Source organism: Loxodonta africana, unplaced genomic scaffold (genome assembly GCF_030014295.1).
Source record: "Loxodonta africana isolate mLoxAfr1 unplaced genomic scaffold, mLoxAfr1.hap2 scaffold_34, whole genome shotgun sequence".
Classification (NCBI taxonomy): Eukaryota; Metazoa; Chordata; class Mammalia; order Proboscidea; family Elephantidae; genus Loxodonta; species Loxodonta africana.
The window spans coordinates 1,431,263-1,454,025 of NW_026975055.1; the positions used below are offsets into that span (position 1 = coordinate 1,431,263).

At 42.2% G+C, this 22,763-nt stretch overlaps 1 long non-coding RNA gene across 5 annotated transcripts in view; it reads right to left on the reverse strand.

Moving 5' to 3' along the window:
- Positions 1–22,763, reverse strand: part of LOC135229524 (uncharacterized) — a 507,916-nt gene that overhangs the window by 238,209 nt on the left and 246,944 nt on the right. For all 5 annotated transcript variants that reach the window (XR_010320217.1, XR_010320213.1, XR_010320210.1 and 2 more), the window contains one exon: positions 7,555–7,729. This is a non-coding gene — a long non-coding RNA (uncharacterized LOC135229524). The remainder of the gene's footprint in view (positions 1–7,554; positions 7,730–22,763) is intronic.

Genomic DNA, 22,763 nt, shown 5'->3' on the forward strand with positions numbered 1-22,763 from the left:
GTGTATCAGTCACGTATTGCTGTGTAACAAATGACTCCAAAATGTAGTGTCTTAAAAAAACAACCATTTACTAAGCTCACAATTTTTCAGGTTGTCAATTTGGGGTTCTTCTGATCTGGGCCAGCTACAGTGGCTCGTAGCAGGGCTTATTCATCTGTCTACAATTTGCTTCCAGCTCACCACCGAGCCAGTTTGCCTAAAATCAACTCAGTGAAACCACTAGATCATCTTTCCAATGGTCCCTCATCATTCAGCAGGCTGGCCTGGGGTCATTCCCACAGGTTCTCGGGGTTTAAGAGCAACAAAAGGGCAAGACTCAATGCAAAATCTTTTCAATTCTCTCCTTGTATCTTCTCTGCTACTATGTCAATGGCTGAAGCAACCATAAGGTCGGCCTTCAACAGGTAGAAGAAGACTCCTACTGCTAATGAAAGGTGCTCTGGAGTCTCATAGAAGGCATGGGCACAGAGAGAGGAAGAATGTGTAGTAAATGCAATTGTGTTTTATGCTGTGGTAAAGGGTTTCCTGGGTACAATGGTGTACAGAGCAAGAAGTGGACTCATCTACCAGGAGAAGATTCAGGGAAGACTACAACCAGGAAGTCATGCCTGAACCAAGTTGGGAATATGACTGAATAGTTAAGGGGTGAAAAAAGGCCGAGCATCCAGGAAGCCCCAGGTATTTTCCAGAGGCTTCAGTAAAAGGGGAAGGATGGCTTGATGAGAAAAGTCTGAGGAAACAGGCTGAAAACACTGGGGCATTTGTTATATTTGTGAACAGGCACAGATTATCTTTTGTTCTATTGTTTCCCTACCATTCCTGCCTCTTCTCTCCTTTGGGGTCACACAAAACAAGCCCCTACCATCCCCATGTGGAAACTTTTGTTTTCCTTGGAGAAGTCTCCTCCTTCCTCATCACCACCCCAACCTTCTTAATTTCTTCCTCAAATGGTCTCCCCATTTGCTGATTTCTCCTCTAAATGGCACCTTAAACAAAGGCAGAGTCTGTCATGGGCTTTCCCCAAGTCAACTCCCAAACTTCCCATTCTGGCTGACCACAAAACTCCTGAGTCTTAGGGCTTCTTGGTGAAGTCATGAGCCTAATCTTGCCAGTGGGGTCAGTTTTCTTCACCTTCACGCTTCACCAGGGAGAGTAGACCAGCAGACGGGAAGGGAGAGAACATCTCCTAGTCAGAGAGCAGAGCCTGTGTGAAGCCTCAGAGGCTAAGGAGACCTAAGAGGGGCTCAGAGTGGACATTTTATAACCAGAGCTGGAGAGACATGATTCCAACAGAGTCAAATGAGAGGACTGGGAGAAAGCAGCTGCCCATGATACTGTTATCATTCCCTGTGCTCTCTTTACCCACCAAAGGATAGTAACCCCTTTTACAGGGCACGGAAAAGTTGCAATTCATTTTTAGTATCTAATCTCCTTCTTCCTACACTGGTGCTAGCACTTCTCAAGCACCTACCTGACAGTTTCATGTTTTTCTGGTTGCCGTGTTTAGCTTCAAACCGGGCTCATGGAACTCAGCAGTGTCAGCAATGATGTCACACAGGATTACGGAAGCCTTGGTGCTAACTCAGATCTCAGCTGCTTTTTGAAAAGGGTGTCGACCTCAGGTCTTGTGGGAGAGAAACCGTAGCTACTGAATCAAGGAAATTCAGGAGCAAGCCAGAGTCCCCAAGTTATCAAAGGTTCATGCTGGGAGAAGGGATAAAGGTCCTTCAGAAGACCATTATGTTCGGACATCTTCACCCAAGCAGGATGAAACAGTGACACACGAGGAAAAGGCCTTTCTCTAAGACTCTAGATAAAGGTGAGGAAAAATTGTTCCAGATTGACGAGTGCTACAGAACAAAAGGTCTGACTTCCACCAGAAAAGAGAGCCATGGTAGGACAAGATGAAGGATTTGGGGTGAATGGATAAGGTCATAAGGAAGATTCTCCTGAGAAAGCACTTTCTGTCATTTAGTAGATAATTAAAAAAAAAATAACCAAAGTTTATTTTCTCAATAAGAAATGTAGGAATAAATGAGGGATGAAATGAAAGAATCCAATTGTAAGTTTGAGAGCTTTCCAGAATAGGTGCAGACAAGGCACACTATTGTTCTGGATCTGAACATGATGGAAGGGAAGGAAGCCAGTGGGCAACTGGGGCAGAGAGTATAGGATGGTGGAAAGGCTGGGTAGGAAGAAGCATACTTAATTATTATATTTTCTAATTAGATGGAATTAATATACCATGTGAAGAACTAAGGAAATTACTCAGGAGGTTCTGGGAGTGGTAGGTTGAAGAGCCCAGAACCCACATCGCTGAGGGCAGAAGAAGGGCTGTAGATTCCTCCCTAGATCCAGGAACTCCCCTTCCCCTCCTGTGTCTCCTGCCCACCTCCCTCAAGAGCCTAAAACAACCCCTAACCACAAACATGGCTACAGGATAGAATTTTTTATTTTCCTACTTTTCTTAACCTGAGCTTCATCTAGGATCAGTCATGTATCACTCTTTTCAGGCCAGTTTTGTTGCGCTCCCCACTACTATTACCTCTGCTGTCCTCCTCCACCCAGTGCTGCCCTCCACTGGCCCTGCTTCCTGCTGCTTCCTGCTTTTCTGACTGGCCTCTAATACCCTTTGAGAGATCTCCCACCCCATCTTCTGTCTGTCACTGGAGCTTACACTCCTCTCCCAAACTCCTTCTCTTTCTTCCTTAACTTGCCAATCCTTCCCTCAAACTCAGAAAAATACTGACCCTTATGCTGACATATACAAGACCCGCCCCCGCCCACAGGAGGCATGGTTGCGATTTGGCTACTAAGGTTTGTGCCATCAGACTCTCAAATGTGGACATCTGTTTCTGCCTCACCCTGAAGGACATGGTAATGGGCTTGTGTTCAGAGAAAGGCAATTTTAATCTCCTGGTGTAGGCTAGTTAAGGGTACGAGGAGAAGTTTTCAATTATACAGAAAAGTACAAATAACGCTGTCTCTTTAAGTATAATTCCTTCTATAAAAGCCTTCCCTTAAAAGTAGGATGAAACCAAGTTACAAAGAGGAGACCAATTCTCCTGTTTCAATGCTTACACTCTAAATTTACTAAAAAAAAATAACTTTCACAGAAAACAGCTCTTAGAGAAACCATGTATTATCATGAAGGTGCAGAGAATGAGGTAATTTCCATATTCCACAGGAGCAAATTCACTTCCATCCAACAAATGCAAAAAAATAATTTTTTTTTTTTAATGTGGCGATCCTCTGTTTATGTTATAAACTATCACTGGATAAACCTTTGGCTGCTAACTAAAAGGTTGGCAGTTGGAATCCACCAGCCGCTCCTTGGAAACCCTGTGGGGAGTTCTACTCTGTCCTACAGAGTTGCTATGAATTGGAATCTACTGAAAGAAAACTGGGAGTTTTTTTTTTTTTTTTTAAATCAATGTATTATAATTTTTTGGAGAACTATAGACTTTTGCTATAAGGTAGTACCATCATCGAAATTTTCTGGAGAAGACTTTATTGCCCAGAGTAAATTCCCTAAAGTATGGTCGGTGCCTGGGGAAGAAGAAAGAAACCATGGGGACTGTGGAAGTGGAGGATGGCGGTGATGGAGAGGCCTCCAGGGATCCCTAGACCAGAGACTTAGGTCACAGTTCAGACACCAGAGCCCAGACAGCTCATGTAAATTAACTCTCCATTATTGCAAGTCTCAACCCAAGAGGAAAGTGTCACTCAGGGTAGAACATGAGAACAAAAAGCCCAAGTTCCAAGCCCAGGAAGATTCCCCAAGTACCAGCGAGGTCTTTTTCAACAGCTTCCACTAGGCAGAATTCTCACTCATCAAATTACTCCAGAGATCAATAGGTCAAGTATGAGTATTTTACCCAAGTGTGTAAGGTCAAGGGGTTAGCCATGGTCTGGCAGACCAGACCAAAACATCTCACACCCCTGTCGGCAAAAGGCCCCTGGTCCTGAGACCGAGTTTTTGAAGAAAGTGAGTGCCATCAGGTCTGCCCTCAGTCTAACCAACACTGAGTTCCTGGTCAGCATCCTGGAGTCCTGGCAAGAAGAGCCAGGCACCTCCAGGAGCATCTGGAGGAGGAGACAGGGGCTGAAGAGGCTACCACACCTACTGGTGCTGCTGCACTTGTGGGAGATCTGGCTGCAGAGGGTGCAGGCATGGCCTCAAGGTCAAAGGAGAAAGCACCTGAAGACGTGCTAGGACTCTCAGACTGAGAGAAGCAGGATGTCTGGACTGCAAAATATGCACCCTTCAGGGAAGAACTTCATTCAGGCTTCTTAAACCCACCTCACCTGGAAGATCCATCCTTTTAGCCTTGTGCCCCTTCCACGCCCCCTCTAGTACATGGAGAGATCCAGCCCCAGAGCACCAGGGTGGAAGAAGCCCCAGGATAGCAGTCCGAAGACATGAGGTCTACTCAAAAGCCAAGGAGAGAAGAGGACAAGACTCATCTGCAGATGAGGTCTCAGGGCCCTGAGAATGAGCACAATGTTTGTAAGGAAAGAGAAATGGGATTTCAGTGGGACATGGAAGTCTGAGAAAGAGCCTCTGCAAAGATAGCTCTAAGGGAGGTGTGATTGTGAAGGTGGGCTGATCACTGAGTTCTTTGGAGTACAAGGTACCAGACAGAAGCCAGACTCTGGGGGGAACCTGCCTGCCGGTGAGCAGTGGGCTTAAAATCCTAAACCAGTGAGAATCGAATCCCTTCCCAGCAGCTTCTGCACAGATCAGTGATGTTTGCTTGGTCTTTCTCTTTTCTGTGGTCTAACCTGATCTGTCCTGAGATCAGAGAATTGGAATAGAAAAGCCTGACTGAGATAAAACGAGCAAAGAGAAGACAAGGCCTCCTAAATGTGGTGAAGACAGGACACAGATAACCAAAGGTGAGGATGGGAAGAAACAGATTGAGTTCCAAGTCCCATCCACAGTATCCCAGGGCCTGGGAATCCCTGGAAGTGCCAGAGGTGTGTACTCCCTGGGAGATGCGACCCCAAGTGTCAGAGGAAGCCCTATGGAGCAAGGAAGGGAGGGCAGGGCCTCTAGGATGGGCACTTCCATACAGGCTGCAAATGTGAATTTCTCAGAGTGACCATGACAGATCCTGAGAGGGACAGTTTGAGGCAAAGGAAAGTAAGTTTTCTGAAGAGGGGTGAATTCCACCTTCTCCTGATAATGAAACAGAAATCCCGTCCTGCTCAGAGGTACTGAGTAGGAGGGATTGTGAATTCCCATCCTGCACAGCGATTGGCTGGGAAGTTCGACTGTCTAAAGACAATGTGGCCAAAGTCTTTTTTATCTTTCAAAGATATATCTTTAACTTCCTGCAAATTCAATTCTGGAAAAAAGCCTAGAATATACAAGCATGGGTTTTTCAGGAGAGCAACAAGGGGAGAAGGTGATAGTGGCATATCAGAGAAGGAGAACAATAGTCTAATGGTCCCCGTGTTACTTAATGAATCACACATGGTGTCCAGCATTCTTCCTTATCTGTAGACATGTAAATGCAGTAGATGTTTTAGCAATAACTGAATTAATCCTCACAGAATTCTTTTTGGCCATTTCAAGGTATAGAGACCAGAAGAAGTCATTAGTTACAAGAGCAAGCAATAATTCGCTGATCTGAATTTTGTTCAATTTCTGTGTTTGCCCTTCATACATAGATAAAAGTCTCTGAATCTGGCATTGAAGACAGTGTTTTCTCTATTGTTATGGATTGAATAGTGTCCCCCAAAATGTGTGTCAACCTGGCCAGACCCTGATTCCCAGTATTGTGTGGTTGTCCTGCATTTTGTGATCTGATGTGATTACTTATGTGTTGTAAATTCTAACCTCTGTGATGTTAATGAGGTGGGATTAGAGGCAGTTAGGTTAATGAGGGAGGACACAATCTACAGGATTAGGGTGAGTCTTGAGTCAGTCTCTTGAGATACAACGAGAAAAGTGAGCAGAAATGAGAGGGACCTCATACCACCAAGGAAGAAGTGCCTGGAGTGGAGCACTTCCTTTTGACCCAGTGTCCATGAGCTGAGAATTTCCTAGGCCAGGGGAAGATAGATGACAAGGACTTTCCCCCAGAGCCACAAAGAGAGAAAGCTTTCTCCTAGAGCTGGTGCCCTGACTTCAAACTTCTTGCTTCTTAAACTGTGAGAGAATAAGTTTCTGTTTGTTAAAGCCATCCACTTGTGGTATCTCTGCTATAGCCACACTAGATAACTAAAAAACACATAAATAAAATAGTCAAAACAGAAAAAAAGTTTCAAATATACACACATACACGTATGATGTTATTAACTTTAAGAGGTTTTACATTCTTATAACACATTTAACAAGAGATTTGTATACAGAAGTTATAATAAGAGCCAGCCCCACATAAGTATATTGTACCTGCTCCCCCAAAGTGTCCAGTGTCCAAAGATACATATGTACCCTTTTACACACTGCTTTTTGCCGGGACACACGTAAGGACATCCATTTGTTTGTTTTTATGGAAATTAGGTCACACTCTACCCATGTTTTTCTCTGAATCACTCTTCACTTGACAATTTCTCATGGTTCCTCTAAATCAGCAGACATGGAAGAAGCACTCTTTTTGGTTCGTCTCATTTTTAACTCCCACCACTCTTCTGTCAGTTTGTTGTACTGTGGTGGCTTGCATGTTGCTGTGATGTTGGAAGCTTTGCCACTGGTATTTCAAATACCACCAGGTTCACCCATGGTAGACAGCTTTGAGTGGAGCTCTGGATTTAGACAGACTAGGAAAAAGGACCTGGTGATCTATTTCTAAAAAAAAAAAAACTGGCCAGTGAAATCTTACGAATAGTACTGGAACACTGCCTGATTGAATGACAGAGGATAACCCCTTAGGTTGGAAGGCACTCAAAATACGAGTGGGGAAGAGCTACCTCCTCAAAGTAGATCCCACTTTAATGACATTTGCTGATGGGGCACAACTCATAATGAGAAGAAACTGACACAAATATCCATTAATAACCAGAACGTGGAATGAAGGAATTATGAATCTAGGGAAATTGGAAGTCATCAAAAATGAAATGGAATGCATAAAGGTCAATCATCCTAGGCATTAGTGAGCTGAAATAGCTTGGTTTTGGACATTTTAAACTAGACAATGGTATGTTCTACTATGCCAGGATTGAGATACTGAAGAGAACGTCATCATATTCATCGATAAAAAGAACATTTCAAGATCTGTTCTGAAGTACAACACTACGAGCAATAGGATAATATCCACAGGCCTACCAGGAAGACCAGTTAATAAGACTATTATTCAAATTTACACACAAATCATGAATGTGAAAGATGAAGAAGTTGAAGGTTTTTACCAAGTTCTGCAGTTTGAAACTGATCAAACATGATGCATTGATGAATCAAGATGTACTGATAATTACGTGATTGGAATGCGAAGTTGAAAACAAAGCAGACAAATCAGCAGTTGGAAAATAAGGTATTGATGATAGAAATGACAATGAAGCTTACATGATAGAATTTGGCAAGACCAATGACTTATTCATTGCACATACCTTTCATCAGGAACATAAACGGTGACTATACTCATGAACCATTCCAGGCAGAATAGACAGGAATCAAATTTGTGGAAGGTGATGATGGAGAAGGTCAATATCATGAGTCAGAAGCAGGCCAGGGGCTGACTGCAGAACAGATGATCAGTTGCTCATATTCACGTTCAAGTTGAAGCTGAAGAAAATTAAAACAAGTCCATGAGTCAAAGTATGTCCTTGAGTATATCAAACCTGAATTTAGAGACCATCTCAAGAATAGATTTGATGCACTGCACACTAAGGATCGAGGACCAGATTAGTTGTGGGATGATAGCAAGGACATCATATATGAAAAAAACAGTCATTAGAAAGACAGGAAAGAAAGCAAAGACCAAAGAGGATGTCACAAGAGACTCTGAATCTTGCTCTTGAATGTACAGTAGCTAAAGAGAATGGAAGGAAAAATAAAGTAAAAGAGCTCAATAGAATACCTGAAAGGGAAGCTGGAGAAGACAAAGTATGATAATATAATGTGAACAGATCTGGAGTTAGAAAACCAAAAGGGAAGAAAACACCTGGCATTTCTCAAGCTGAAAGAACTGAAGGAAATATTCAAGCCTCTAGGTGCAATACTGAAGGATTCTATGGGCAAAATATCGAACAACACAGGAAACATCAAAAGTAGATGGAAGGAATACACAGACTCAATACACCAAAAACAATTGGTCGACGTTCAACCATTTCAGGAGGTAGCATAGGATCAAGAGCTGATGGTACTGAAGGAAGAACTCCAAGCTGCACTGAAGGCATTGGCAAAAAAAATGGCTCCAGGAATTGATAGAGTACCAAATGAGATGTTTCAACACATGGATGCAGTGCTGGAGGCGCTCACTTGTCTATTCCAATATATTTGGAAGACAGCTACCTGACCAAATGACTGGAAGAGATCTATATGTGTGCCCATTCCAAAGAGAGGTGGTCCAACGCAATGAGGAAATTATCGCGCAACATCATTAACATCACACGCAAGAAAAATTTTGCTGAATATAATTTAAAAACAATTGCAGCAGTACACAGACAGGGAACTACCAAAAATTCAAGCTGGATTCAGAGGAAGACATGGAATGTGGGATATCATTTCTGATGTCTGATGGATCTTGGCTGAAAGTAGAGAATATCAGTAAGATGTTTACCTATTTTTGTTTACTATACAAGCACACTCAACTGTGTGGCTCATGACAAATTATGGATAGCTTACCAAAGAATGGGAATTCCAGAACACTTAACTGTAGTCATGCGGAATATCTACGTAGACCAAGAGGCAGTCATTTGAGTAGGGCAAGGGGATACTGTCTGGTTTAAAATGAGAAAGTTATGTGTCATGGTGGTATCCTTTCACCATACTTACTCAATCTGTATGCTGAGCAAATAATCTGAGAAGCTGGTCTGTAAGAAGAAGAACATGGCATTAGTTTTGGAGAAAGATTCACTAACAACCTATGATATGGAGCTGATACGACCTTGCTTGCTGAAAGTAAAGAGGACTTGAAGCAGTTACTGATGAAGAGCAACCACTACAGCCTTCAGTATGGATTACACCTCAACATAAAGAAAACAAAAATCCTCACAACTGGACCAGTAAGCAACACCATGATAAATAGAGAAAATACTGAAGTCATCGAGCAATTCTTTTTACTTGAATCCATAATCAATGCCCACAGATGCAGCAGTCAAGAATTCAAACAATGTATTGCATTGGGCAAATCTATTGCAAAAGACCTCCTTAAAGTGTTGTGAAGGAAAGATGTCACTTTGAGGACTAAGGTGTGCCTGAGCAAAGCCATGATATTTTCTATCACCTCACATGCTTGAGCAAGTTAGACAATGAATACGGAAAACCGAAGAACTGATTCATTTAAAATATGGTGTTGGCAAAGAATACTGAATATACCATGGACTGCCAGAAGAATAAACAAAACCATCTTGGAAGAAGTACACCAAGAATGTACCTTAGAAGCAAGGATGGCGAGACTTCGTCTCACGTGCCTTGGACATATTTTCAGGAGGGACCTGTCCCAGGAGAGGCTCATCATGCTTGGAAAAGCTGAGGGTCAGAAAAAAAGAGGAAGGCGCTCAACAACATGAACTGACACACTGGCTGCAAGAATGGGCTCAAACATAGCAATGATTGTGAGGATGGTTCAGGATCAGGCAGTGTTTCATTCTGTTTTACACAGGATCGATGGCATCTAACAGCAACAACAACTAACATATGCACGTATGCATATATATGTGTGTGTGTGTGTCTGTGTGTATACCCATTGCCATCGAGTCGGTTCCAACTCATAGTGACCCTACAGGACAGAGTAGAACTGCCCCACAGAGTTCCCAAGGAGTGCCTGGTGGATTCGAACTGCTAACCTTTTGTTAGCAGCTATACCTATTAACCATTATGCAACTAGGGTTTCCATATATATATATACACAAACACACACACATATACACACACTCATATATATGTGTATATATATACATGTTCTCTTCACTAGTTTTGCACCTCTACAGATCCCAGGCTAAGACATTTGGTACCTACACTGGTTCTAGAGGAACCAAATCTTAAGGATGAGTTTTCTGAATTGATTCTCAAGTCTGGCTAGTCTTAAAGGCACTGATGACTGTCTCCAGAAGTAAACAGGCTATTGCTAATCCATGGTGTGAGGTGACAATAGAAATACACAAAATAATACTACCACTGGATCAAATACTTGTGAGAGACAAGGCTCTGCCTGATTATATATTTGATACTTTTCTATAATTTTGTCAGAATAAGAATAATAAGGAAGCTGCTTGGTTGGTCCTGCTTTTGCTAGCCACACTGGTGAATGAAAGAAATGGACTCAAAGCTCAAGCACCACATACAAGATCTGAAAGCTGCCACTTGTGCCCAGAAAGAAAACCATATTTCTTATAGTAACAAGGCTAATGCTGCCAAAAATAAACTCAGATTCTTATCTTAAGAGTGACTGAATTAAAGCGCCAGTTGAATATCCAGCCTCAAATGGTGTCCGAAGTTAAAGTGAGGGCACTGATTGGGAAGAAATGGGATCCTGAAACTTGGGATGAGGACATATGGGCAGACAGTCAGGAAGCGGGGGACAATGAACCTCCAATTTCCGTTGAATCGCTCTTCCTAACAGAACCAGACCACTTACTCCCATCTGAAGAGATTCTCTAACTTTGCCTGCTAAGGCACCCTTCCCAGTAAAACAATTATCCCTTCCACCTCCATCTGATGAGATTACCCCAGCTGTGCCTGAAGTGTCTTGTTTGAGTTATCTCCTGGGGTGGGATCTGGGGCATTGCCTGGGGCATCACCGTAGGCAGATGCCTTATAAGACAGGGCTGAACATCCCACTGCCACTGCCCATTTTTGCTTCTAGACCTATACCTAGACTTCAGTCCCAACAAGCCCCAAAAGGTGAACTATGAAGTGTGACCCAGGAAAAGCTATGCTAAACTCCAAAAGAACTGCTTGATTTTTCTAATACATACATACAGAAACCTGGTGAATATGTGTGGGAATGGCTATTCTGGGTGTGGGATAATGGTGCAAGCAACATAAAGGTGGAGTACTCTGAGTTTATTGATATAGGCCCAAGAAGCACAGATTCTTCACTCAGTGTTTCAGCTTGAGAGGTTAGAAAAGGATCTCATAGTTTATTTGGCTGGTTTACTGAAGCACGTATTAAGTGGTGGTCTACAATAAATCAAGTGGAAATGGCAGATCTGCCACTGTGTAATGTAGGAGAAGGTATCCAAAGGCTGAGGGAAATTGGCATGTTTGAATGGATTTATTAGGCTGGACCCACAGACCCACACACGGAGTGCCCAGAGGGCTCTCTTTTTACCATAGCGGTGAGGTCCAAATTTGTGAAGCAAGCCCCAGCATTACTGAAGACTTCTGTGGTTGTTATTTTATGTAAGTAAGAGTCCACAGTGAGAACTGCCCTAACTGAATTAAGACACCTAACTACAATGCAGCTGACTGGTCCCCATGGTGGTAGCAGCCAAGTGGTGGCACTCAATCAACAAAGACAAGGTGGGTGTGGTTACCATAACAGACAGTAGAGTCAAAGCAGTAATCAGAATAGTCTGCTCACATGGATTTATAGAATTGGCTACTTAGTCATAGTGTCCCTGGGAGTGAAAGAGTTGGGAAATGTACATCTCCTGGTACCTAGTGTCTTAGATATCTAGTGCTCCTGTAACAGAAATACCACAAATGGATGACTTTAACAAAGAAAATTATTCCCTCACAGTCTAGTAGGCTATAAGTCCAAATTCAGGGTGCCAACTCCAGGGGAAGGCTTTTTCTCTCTGTCACTCCTAGGGGAAGGTCTTTGTCACCAATCTTCCCCTGGACAAGAAGGTTCTCAGCACAGGGATCCTAGGTCCATAGGATGCACTGCTCCTGACACTTCTTTCTTGGTGGTACTGAGGTCCCCCTGTCTCTCTGCTCTTTTCTCTTTTATATCTCAAAAGAGATTGACTTAAAACACAACTTAATGTTGTAGATTGAGCCCTGCCTCCTTAACATAACTGCTTCAAATCTTCGCTCATTAACATCATAGAGGTAGGATTTACAATACATTGGAAAATCACATCAGCCGACAAAATGGTGGATAATCGCACAATACTGGGAAGCATGGCCTAGTCAAGGTGATATATACATTTTGGGAAGACAGAATTTAATCCGTAACACCTAGTATGCAGCTATCAACCTGTTAATGCCTTTTTCTCCATACCTGTTTCAAAGTATCACCAGAAACAGTGTGCCTTCTCTCTGACCAGAGTATATAAGGACCAAATAATATAGAGGAATCTCTGTTACGTTTTCTCCATCTTACCGTTATTTGGCCTCATAGGCAGACCCAGTCACTTAATTGCACGGCAGAAGGAAGAGATTAAAGCCCCAACATTCTTGCCAGTGGACCAGGAAGGTAGCTGCTCAGACATCAGAGAGCCTCAGAGAGACAGAGACCAGGTGGCTCAAGAGAGGATACCAAAAAGTTGTTTTTCATACCCTCCCCCACTCCCACAGTTGCATATGCTTTGCTCTGACCCTAAGAAGTAGATCAATCCTTTGAGAACTGCATTATGGGTTAGAACACCAACAAGGTCCCAGACTGAGTGACACTCCCATAGATTACATCCAAATATCACTGCAAAGTCTTCAAAATCTGAACTGACATCTGAGCCACAGCATACAGAAGTTGGGAAAGAACCTGCAGCCTGAACATAACTGGGTCAAGTGATTCCTAAAACAAACAACATCGACATTTTCTGTAAGATTGAAGTAAGACACAGTCTTGGAATCATAGACAAAAACTTTAAAAAGCTACTTTAACCACGCTCAAAGAAGTAACAGGCACAACTTAGAAAAATAGAAAAATACATAGAAACCATTCACAAATGAAAATTTTAGACAGGAAAAATAGAAAAATAGAGATAAAAAATTCACTTGATCAGCTCTACAGCGGAATGCTGTTGACAGACAAAAGGATCAATGAGATGAAAATAGTTCAATTGAAAATATCCAATCTGAAAACAGAGAATATTGAAAAAAAAATGAACAGAGCCTCAAAAAAATCCAAAAATATCTAACGTTTATTTATTGGAATTCCATAAGGTGTAGAGAAAATATGTGGTGTAGAAAAAAGTATTTGAAGAAATACTGGCTCAACACTCCCAATTTGTTGAAAGACATAAACTTACAGATTCAAGAAGCTATGCAAACTCCAACAAGTTAAACTCACATAATTTTACACCCAAATGCCTCACTGCCAACTGTGGAATAACAAGGACCAACTCATTTCATACAGGAAAAACAATTGGAATGACTCTGTATTCATCATCAGAAGCCATGGAGGCCAAAAGGCTGTGAAAACATTTTTTCAACACTGAAAGAAAAGAAACATTAACCCAGCTTTCTATATCCTGTTATTTCTTTCATGAGTAAAGGAAAAATACTGACATTCTCAGGTGAAGGAAAGTTAAGAGAATTCATTGCCACCAGACTTGTTGTAAATGAAACGCTAAAGAAGTTCTTCAGGTGGTAGACTTGGAATTTCAGGAATTACGGAAAGGAACAAAGTCGAAAGTACCTTCTTAAGTTCACCCTTCAGCCAAAGATTAGACAGGTCTGTAAAACAAACAATAACACACATGAGGTAAGTGTTTCTTAGTTCAATCATGTGTATGAGACCAAAAGTGCAAAACCTGCCCAAAAGCACAGAAAAGAGGGCAGGATGGAACAGGAATCATGGCGGATGGAAATGGGGAACTGGAACATAGGAGAGTGTTGACACATCATGAGGATTGCAACCAATGTCACAAAACAATTGTGTATAAATGGTTGAACGAGAAACTAACTTGCTCTGTAAAGTTTCAAGTAAAGCACAACAACAAAAAAAAAAGGGGTAGGTATCTGGGTAAACACATTATGCCATCCCTGCAATCACTGCACAACACGGCGCAGGAGTCTCCTCTTTGGAAAGATTTTCTAGCCTGTTCGGAACACTTTGGAATACACTCTTGGTGGCAAATTAGTATTAGAGAATGGGGTTAATTTTGAAAATACCTGAGATGTCTGTACTCAATATGGTGAATAAACTGGATAGTAATGTTTTCAAAGCTAAATGAGGTGTTCTAACAACAAAAAAAATAGGCCTGAATTCCTATGTGGGCCATGAGCCTGCTCCAAAGGCCTTCTGCAGAGAGGCATTTCAGGCACTTCCAGAGCAGCAGGAGCACTGGGGAATGCATGTATCAACCTCCTCCAGGGCCTTCTCTGAGGGGGAAGTAACTGATTTAGTACTAAGCTTAAAAAAAAGCTTAGTGGTTCATAAATAGTCATTCTGCATAAGGTCTTCAGGTTCAAGTCTGTAATCCAGCTGGGATTCTGTGTGTGCTGCATCTCTGCATCAAAAGAACAAACTTCTACAAGCAGAATGCCAGGAGAGAGGCGGTTGGGCAGCTGGGGGCGGGGGGTGCTGTGCAGACAGGGGTGCCCGAGGGAGGCACAATATAGTCATTCTGCACGGGGTCTAGTCATTCTGCATAAGAATTAGAATGCTTCCATCAGTGCACAATAGTTTACATGCAGGACATAAACAAAGTGACTCAAGGACAAAGTCGAGCAGTAAACCAATCCACTCCCTGTCAGTCCTTACCTGAGAGGGTCCTCGTGAGGATTTCCGGGGATGGAGAAGGACACAGTAAACGTTGAATTATTTTACCTCTTCCTTCCTCAAGAAATAGATCTCAAGCCCCAAACTCCTCTTCTGGTCTATATTTAAGCTGTATAATAAAACTGGGAACCAGGCAATCAGCCCTGAGCAGACAGACCCAGAAGTATTTCCAGTGCCCCACACCTTTGAGTTCCAGTGAGATCCTGTTCCTAGTCACTAGATTAGCAGAGGAGCTGAAAGACTGAAATTCCTTGCTTTCAGGCAACTTGGGCTTGAACCAGGCACTTATTGCTAAAGTCGTATTTCTTTGTGTTAATTTATGATCCTAAACAAATCTGGAGTTTGGAGCTCATTTTGATAACTCCTCATTAGTCTGCACAGACTAGAGTCTGCTCACAGTCAGTGATGACAACGGAGGAAACAAAGTCCCTAGCCCAGAGGAAGGACTGCTCCCCAAATTTGGGGCAGTGCCCCTGGGGAGTATTGGCGAGGTGCACTGTGGCCTCTGTGGCTTTGCCTTGTGCTCCTGGAATTGCACCCTGGGGGCCTCCATATGCGGACCCAGAGTCCATGGGTGACCACAACTCCCGCCCTTCTGGGTCATCGCCCGGACGCACGTTACGATACGCTTCCTGCCCTCCTTTCCAGCATAAGCGCTGCGATCACGCGTGGTAGAACCATTTCCCAGGTCCAGACCCTAGGCTTTACCATCCATGGCCTTAGGCTTCCCCTAGTCCTGGGGGAACCCGCAAGCCTGGCGGGTGCGAGGTTAGCACCCGGCTGGGCGGGCTTGGGCCTGTCTCAGAAGGCTCATGGCGCAGGCGGGTTCCCCCTCCTTGGAGCCCGCGGGCTTGCGGCGGGCAGCCCGACATCTCCTGCCTCCCTCGGGCACCTCTCTGAGCAGCAGCTCCCCTCCCCTCCGCCCCGCCAACCACCCAACAGTCGCACTGCCTGCTTTCTGCTTCTAGAAGCCTGTTCTTCTGATGCACAGATGCAGCACACACAGAATCCCAGCTGGATTACAGACTTGAACCTGAAACGCACAACTTTAAAACTACTAGATTGGGGGGTGGGGGGGTTGGCAGTGAAAAAAGGAAAAAAATTTAAGAAAAGAACAATTACAAAAAAAGTATTAGAAGACTGTATCCTCACATTTTGGACTCAAGAAGGCAGCGGATACACAACTGTTTAGAGAGCATACTGTTGTATCTTTCTTTGCAAATAAGTCTTAGATGAGGGAATTGGTACCAGGAATAGTTGCAGAGCCTGACTTTGGGGAAATCTGGAATTGATGAATTGGCCTGCATGAGGCTACAAGCCCTGATAATCAATATTTAAAGATGAGATTTGAGCAACCTAGAACATGCATCAGAATTTTTTCTAAGTAAATTAGCACTAGAAGATGCCTTTAACCACTAAATAAAATGGGTCAGTAGTTCAAGATCTACCTACAAAGAAAATGGCAGACCTAGATCGTTTCCAGTCAGGTTCCAGCAAACATGCAAGAAACAGTCATTTTAATCTTGTACATAGTCAACAGAGATTAGAAAGCCATGAGATACTCCCCTAACTTGATCCTTAAGGCTAGTTTAAAAATGATAACAAATTAGAGAAGGAAGGTAGAAGAAGAGTTAGAGGACAAGCACACTCAGTAACTGAGATGCAAAACCCTACGTAAGATGCCAGCAAAGGAAATCCAGCAAAGTATAAACCACATAACATGCCATGATCAAGGCGGTTTATTGTAGGCATACAAATTTGAGTGAACATTAAAGATTTAGTAATTTCATTCACCATATGCATAGGTGAAAGAAGAGAAGACATATCCTCACCTCAAGAGATGGGGGCAAAGCAGGTTGATAAAATCCAATCACACGGAGAGATAAGGACTAGGAGCAAATATGGAACAGAAAAGGAGTTCCCGAACGTGGAAAACTACAACTAGCATGATAGTTCATGGTGACGGGTGGGACATTCTCTTTAAAATTAATAAACAATAAAATAAGGATCCTTCTATCATTTTTATTAAACATTTCACACTGGAAGTGTAAGCTAGTACAAAAAGAGAAAAAGTATAACTGCTATTCACAGATTACAGGACTGTCTCCATTGAAAACTGTAGAAAATACTGGAATTAATAGTAATCATAAATAAAAAATAAATTGAAATTTCAATGCATCAGCATCAAGCGGACTCTGTCATAACTCTTAGGTGAAAGCAAAGGACACTGATAGGGAAAGAGCAGGTTCGGGTCGGCTAGACCAAGGAGGGAAGAAAATTATTCTGCACTGGGCTGAACTTATAAGCGCAGGTATGTGTTAGTTACCTAGTCCCTCCATAACAAAAAATAACACAACTGGATGGCTTTAAAGAACAGAAATTTATTTTCTCACAGTTTAGCAGGCAGTAGTTCGAATTCAGGGCATGTCTGTAGTGGGAGGTCCTTCCTTGTCTACCTCAGCTTCTAGTAGACGCCAGCAATCATTTATGTTCCTGGCCTTCTGGATGCATCTGTCTTCTTTGTCTGTCTTCCTCTTCCCCTGTTTGTGCCTGTGTGTATTCTGCTCCTTTTATAACTAAGAAGAGTTAGGCTTAGGACCCACCCTACATTGGTATGACCTCATTCACATAATAAAAGCAGGCCCCCTATTTCCAAACAAGGTCAGATTTACAGCTACACGGGTTAGGATTTCCACATACATTTTGGAGGGACACAATTCAATCCCTAACAGTTGACTTACCAGATATTCTGGATTGAGAGTACTCGCATGAACAGCTGAGAGTGGTTCTAATTCTTTGCTACATTCGTTGGCTGAAACTTGTCTCAATGGTCACCCATAGGAATGCTGGAGCAATTTATTGTGTAGGACCTAGACAACCATTCCTAATCACGTTCATTGTGTGGAAAAACACACACTCCCATCACTGAAGCCTTAAGGAATTCATCGATAAGAACAGAATGGTGGTTGGAACCAAGAATTGTTTCATAGCCTAGATAACATGGTGTAGCTGGTAGATATCCACATGGAAATGTCAGGTAATAAAACTTCACCCCACATGGGGATGTCAAGAATAATACCAACGACTAATGTTCATTGAGTGCCTACACTGGTGCCAGGCAGTCCCGCGCTTTTTCTTTCATGTTTGCTTTCATGATGGCCATATGAGGAATGTATCATTATAATGCATAAAGAGGTCAATACAGAGAGTTATGCTCACATTTGAACATATGAGTCTGGACCCAGGAGGAGTTTGAATGGATGGAGGTATAAACCTCACGTCCTTAGCTACAAATAGACAGCAGTAAACTCACTGAGGCATCCTAGAGGGAGGGTGTCAATAGAGAGAGGAGTAGGCACCAAGCCCAAGGGTACTCGGGTATCTAGAAGCCTGCCAGGTGAACAGCAGCCAACAAGCCTCTCTGAAGTCCAGTGTGGTTCCTGGAGGGTTGTCTGTCCTTCCTCTCAGCTGCATTTCCCCAGTGCTCCTCCCACCTGCACTGGGTTGTCCCCTTCATGAGGACAGGGACAGTATGTACCTTTCACCACTGTATCCGCATAACATAGACTATTTCTGGCCCATGGAATACACTGACTGAATAAAAAATAAACAAACGATAAGTACGTAAAATCCTTCGTAGTTGATACCTTGGAATACATTAAGGGGCTTCATGAGTAAGAGGGAGAAAAATTGATCAGGGCTGCTTCTGAGACCATCTCTTAGGCGTAAAGAGTGTTAAACAATAATTAAACAAAGAAATTTAATGGCAGAGATGTATGTTAAAAAGATGTTTAAGTATAGGTTGAAGTTACTAGAAACATGCACATTTATTATTGCAACTATAGTCAAATCGTTAAAAAAACATATACTACATGCACACAGAATATTACGAATTTAATGCCCTCATTAAAAAAAAATTTTATGAGCAAAGACTAATGTTGAATGAAAATATCAGGATATAATATCTGTGTTAATATACATAAATGTGTGTGCTAATACACACATAAAATCAGTTGCCACTGAGTCAGTTCTGATTCATGATGACACCAGTGTGCCAGAGGAGAACTGTACTCCATAGGGGTTTCAGTGGCTGGGTTTTCGGAAGTAGGCTGCCAGACCTCTCTTTCATAGCAATTCTGGGTGGACCTGAACTCCAACTTTCTGTCAGCAGCTCAAGATATTAACCATTTGCATCAACCAGAGACTCTAATACACGTACATGCCAAGGTAAGTAAGATAATAGACATATCGGAACGTTAATAATTTATTCTATTGCATTACGTACGTTTTCTTTCTTTTTTTTTTTTTTGCATACTTTCCCATTGCTTCCAAGTTTTTGAGGAATAGAATGCACTTCTGGAAAAATTCATGAGAAATTTTTAAGTAATGAAATAATTAACAGAAACAGAATGAGTAAATCTGTGGCAAGGCAGCCCATGAACCCAAGATTACAGTAACACTGGTATGAAAAGGAGAATTGTGGAGTCCTGAAGCTCAGTGGTCCCATGCATGCATCAGGAAAGAGGGAAGAGCAAATAAACAAGGAGAAAATACAGTGAGCCAGAGGAGTGGGAGCCCTCTGTTGTGGGCACAGTTTTCTCATGAAACTTTAGATGGGCACAATGGGTGGGATTATCCACTTCCATCATACAAACATTTTTATTACCCTTGATTTTAACGGAACTATGTTATAAAAACAAATGATAAAATAAAGTATAATAAAAGAATAAATCTCATCAGTGGTCTACTATCATTTTCCCCGGCCACTGATTTTTTTTACTGAGGAGGGCAGGAGACACACATGGGAAAGAAGATGGAGCAGTGTGAAGACTCATGCTAAGTGAGGAGGGGAGTGTTTCTGAGACAGGCCTTAGCTGCTACCACCTAGGGTGCACGACCAGCTGTGCACGACCAACTGGAAGAAATGGCACATTATTTCTGAGACCTACTCTAGCTCATAACAAATTATGCATAACATGGGGAAGAATGAGAACTCCAGGACACTTAACTGTTCTCATGAGAAACCTATACATAGAACAAGAGGCAGTCATCTAAACGGAGCAAGGAATATAGCATGGTTTAAAGTCAAGAAAGGTGTACATCAGCGTTGTATCCTTTCACCATGTGTATTCAATCTGTATGCTGAGCAAATAATCCGAGAAGCTGGACTGTATGAGAAGAATAAGGCATCAGGATTGGAGGAAGACTCATTAATAACCTCAGATATGCAGATGATACAATCTCCCTTGCTGAAAGTGAAGAGGCCTTAAAGCATTTACTGCTGAAGATCAAAGACTACAGAATAACAGCCTAACAACTGGACCAATAAGCAACATCATGATAAACAGAGAAAATGTCGACGTCATTAAGGGCCTCATTTTACTTTGATCCGCAATAAACACCCACGGAAGCAGCAGTCAAGAAATCAAACGACACACTGCATTGGACAAATCTGCTGCAAGAGACCTCTTTAAAGTGTTCAAAAGCACAGATGTCACCTTGAAAAGTAATGTGCGCCTGACTCAAGCCATGGTGTTTTCAGTCGCCTCATACGCACATGAAAGGTGGGCAATGAATAAGGAAGACTAAAGAAAAACTGAAGGCATTGAATTAAGGGGTTGGCAAAGAATATTGAATATACCACGGACTGCCAAAAGAATGAACAAATCTGTCATGAAAGAAGTACAGCCAGAATATTCCTGAGAAGCAAGAATGGCGAGGCTTCATCTCACATATTTTGGACATGTTGTCAGGAGAGATCGGTCCCTGGAGAAGCAGGTCATACTTGGTAACAAGTGGCCACAACAATTGGCTCAAACATAACAACGACTGTGAAGGTGACAATAGGTAGTTTAACATACAATTTGACCCATATGAATTAAAATTTAAACAATTATTTCATGCCTTTTTGTAGCGGTTTTAGAATATACAATTAAAATAAATGTAAATAATTATTAGAAAAAATCTCTGAACATAAAATTTAATTTTTTTAAGTCACTGCTCCATACCCCAAATCTAAATGGCTTGATATAAAGCACTGGTCTTTGTGATTCACAAAAAGCAGGTACCAATTCCTGAACAAGAACTGAAGTGACAGGAGAAACTCCTCATGGTGTTATAGCCCTGAGTATGGGCCCTAATCCAATAATCTGTCCTCATTAATTCCTTTTCATTTCATCTCTGTGAAAGAGGGGAGGGAGAAGGTGAGAGAGGGTTACATGTGCCTATTCTGTTCTTTAGCATCTAGTTCACTGCCAGGAACAAGTATTCATAAGAGTCTACAAAACATTAAAGTACAAATAAGGAGGAAAACCTCCTAGTATATATATGTATTAGGTGGCACAAAGAGTTAAGTGCTCAGCTACTAACTGAAAGGTTGGCAGTTTAAATCCACTCAGAGTTGCCTTGGAAGAAAGGCCTGGCAATCCAGCTCCAAATGGTCACAGCTATTGAAAACCGTATGGAGGGCAGTCCTACTCTGAAAACTCATGGGGTCGTCATGAGTGAAAATCTACACAATGGCAACTGGATTGGTAATCTATATATGGCATAAATGTTCGGAAAATTAGTTTCTGAACATATACACGGCATATAGAATACACTGTACATTTAGTATCATGTGCCAAAACCCACTGTCATCAAGTCGATTCTAACTCATACTGACCCCAAAGGACAGAGTAAAACTGCCACATAGGGTTTCCAAGGCTGTAAGTCTTCACTGAAGCAGACTGCCACATCTGTCTCCTACAGAGAGGCTGGTGGGTTTGAACCACTGACCTTTCAGTTAACAGCCAAGTTCTTTAACCACAGAGCCACTAGGGCTCACTGCTGTCATGTACAGTGATTACATAAGCAAATTCTGAAACAAACTCCCTGGGTTTAAATCCTAACTCAGTTTATCAGCTGGGTGATCTGGGCACGTTACTTTACCTCTCACTGCCTCAGTTTCCCATTTCTAAAATGGATCTTATGCAAAAGGTTGTTATGCAGGTTAAATAAAACACACAAGGCACTTAGAAAAAGGCCTTACACACAGAATGAACACAATAAATGTTAGTTTTCATAATTATTAAGGGAATACAAACAAACGGCTAGGTTGAAGGAACTTCCATTGAGAAAGAGTTGAGTTCCAAAATTCATGTGTAAAGTCATTTACATCAACCGTTAAAGTTGTATGTTTAGATTCAAGTGATTACTGAGGTATGTTATGATCTTGAACAGAGTTCAGGGGACTATACAGGCTGACTCTGCATGCCCTTCTCCTGCACATCCATTCCATCTCCCTTGGAGCCCAGACATCATGTTATCAATTAAACCCCTCCCACACTGGTGGTGTACTGTTTAAGAGCTATGGCTGCTAACCAAAAGGTTATCAGTTCAAATCCACCAGGCGCTCCTTGGAAAGTCTATGGCACAGTTCTGCTCTGCCCTATTGGGCCGCTACGAGTTGGAATAGACTCAGTGGCAATGGGTTTTTAATGGGTATGAGTTAACTGTTCAGCGCTTAAAGATATACCAAAAGCAACCACTAACACAAAAGTATAGTAAAAGTTCTTATTTTAGAATAGCAAAACCTTTTTCTAACACAGTGGTGAATTAGGGTGGACTGTGGATCAAGAGGAGCCCTGGTGGCATAGTGGTTAAGAGCTCAGCTGCTAATCAAAAGGTCAGCAGTTCGAATACACCAACTAGTCCTTGGAAACTCTATGGGGTAGTTCTACTCTATGCTATAGGGTCTCTATGAGTTCAAATCAACTAGGGTCCCTACGAGTTGGAATCAACTTGATGGTGACAAGTCTGGTTTGGTGGGTGTCATGGATTGAATTATGACCCTAAAAAACGTGTGTCTCAACTTGGTTAGGCCATGATTCCCACTATTGTGTAGTTGTCCTCCATTTTGTGATTGTAATTTTACTTTAAGAGGATTAGGGTGGGATTGTAACACCACCCTCACTCAGGCACGTTTCCCTGTGGTGTGAC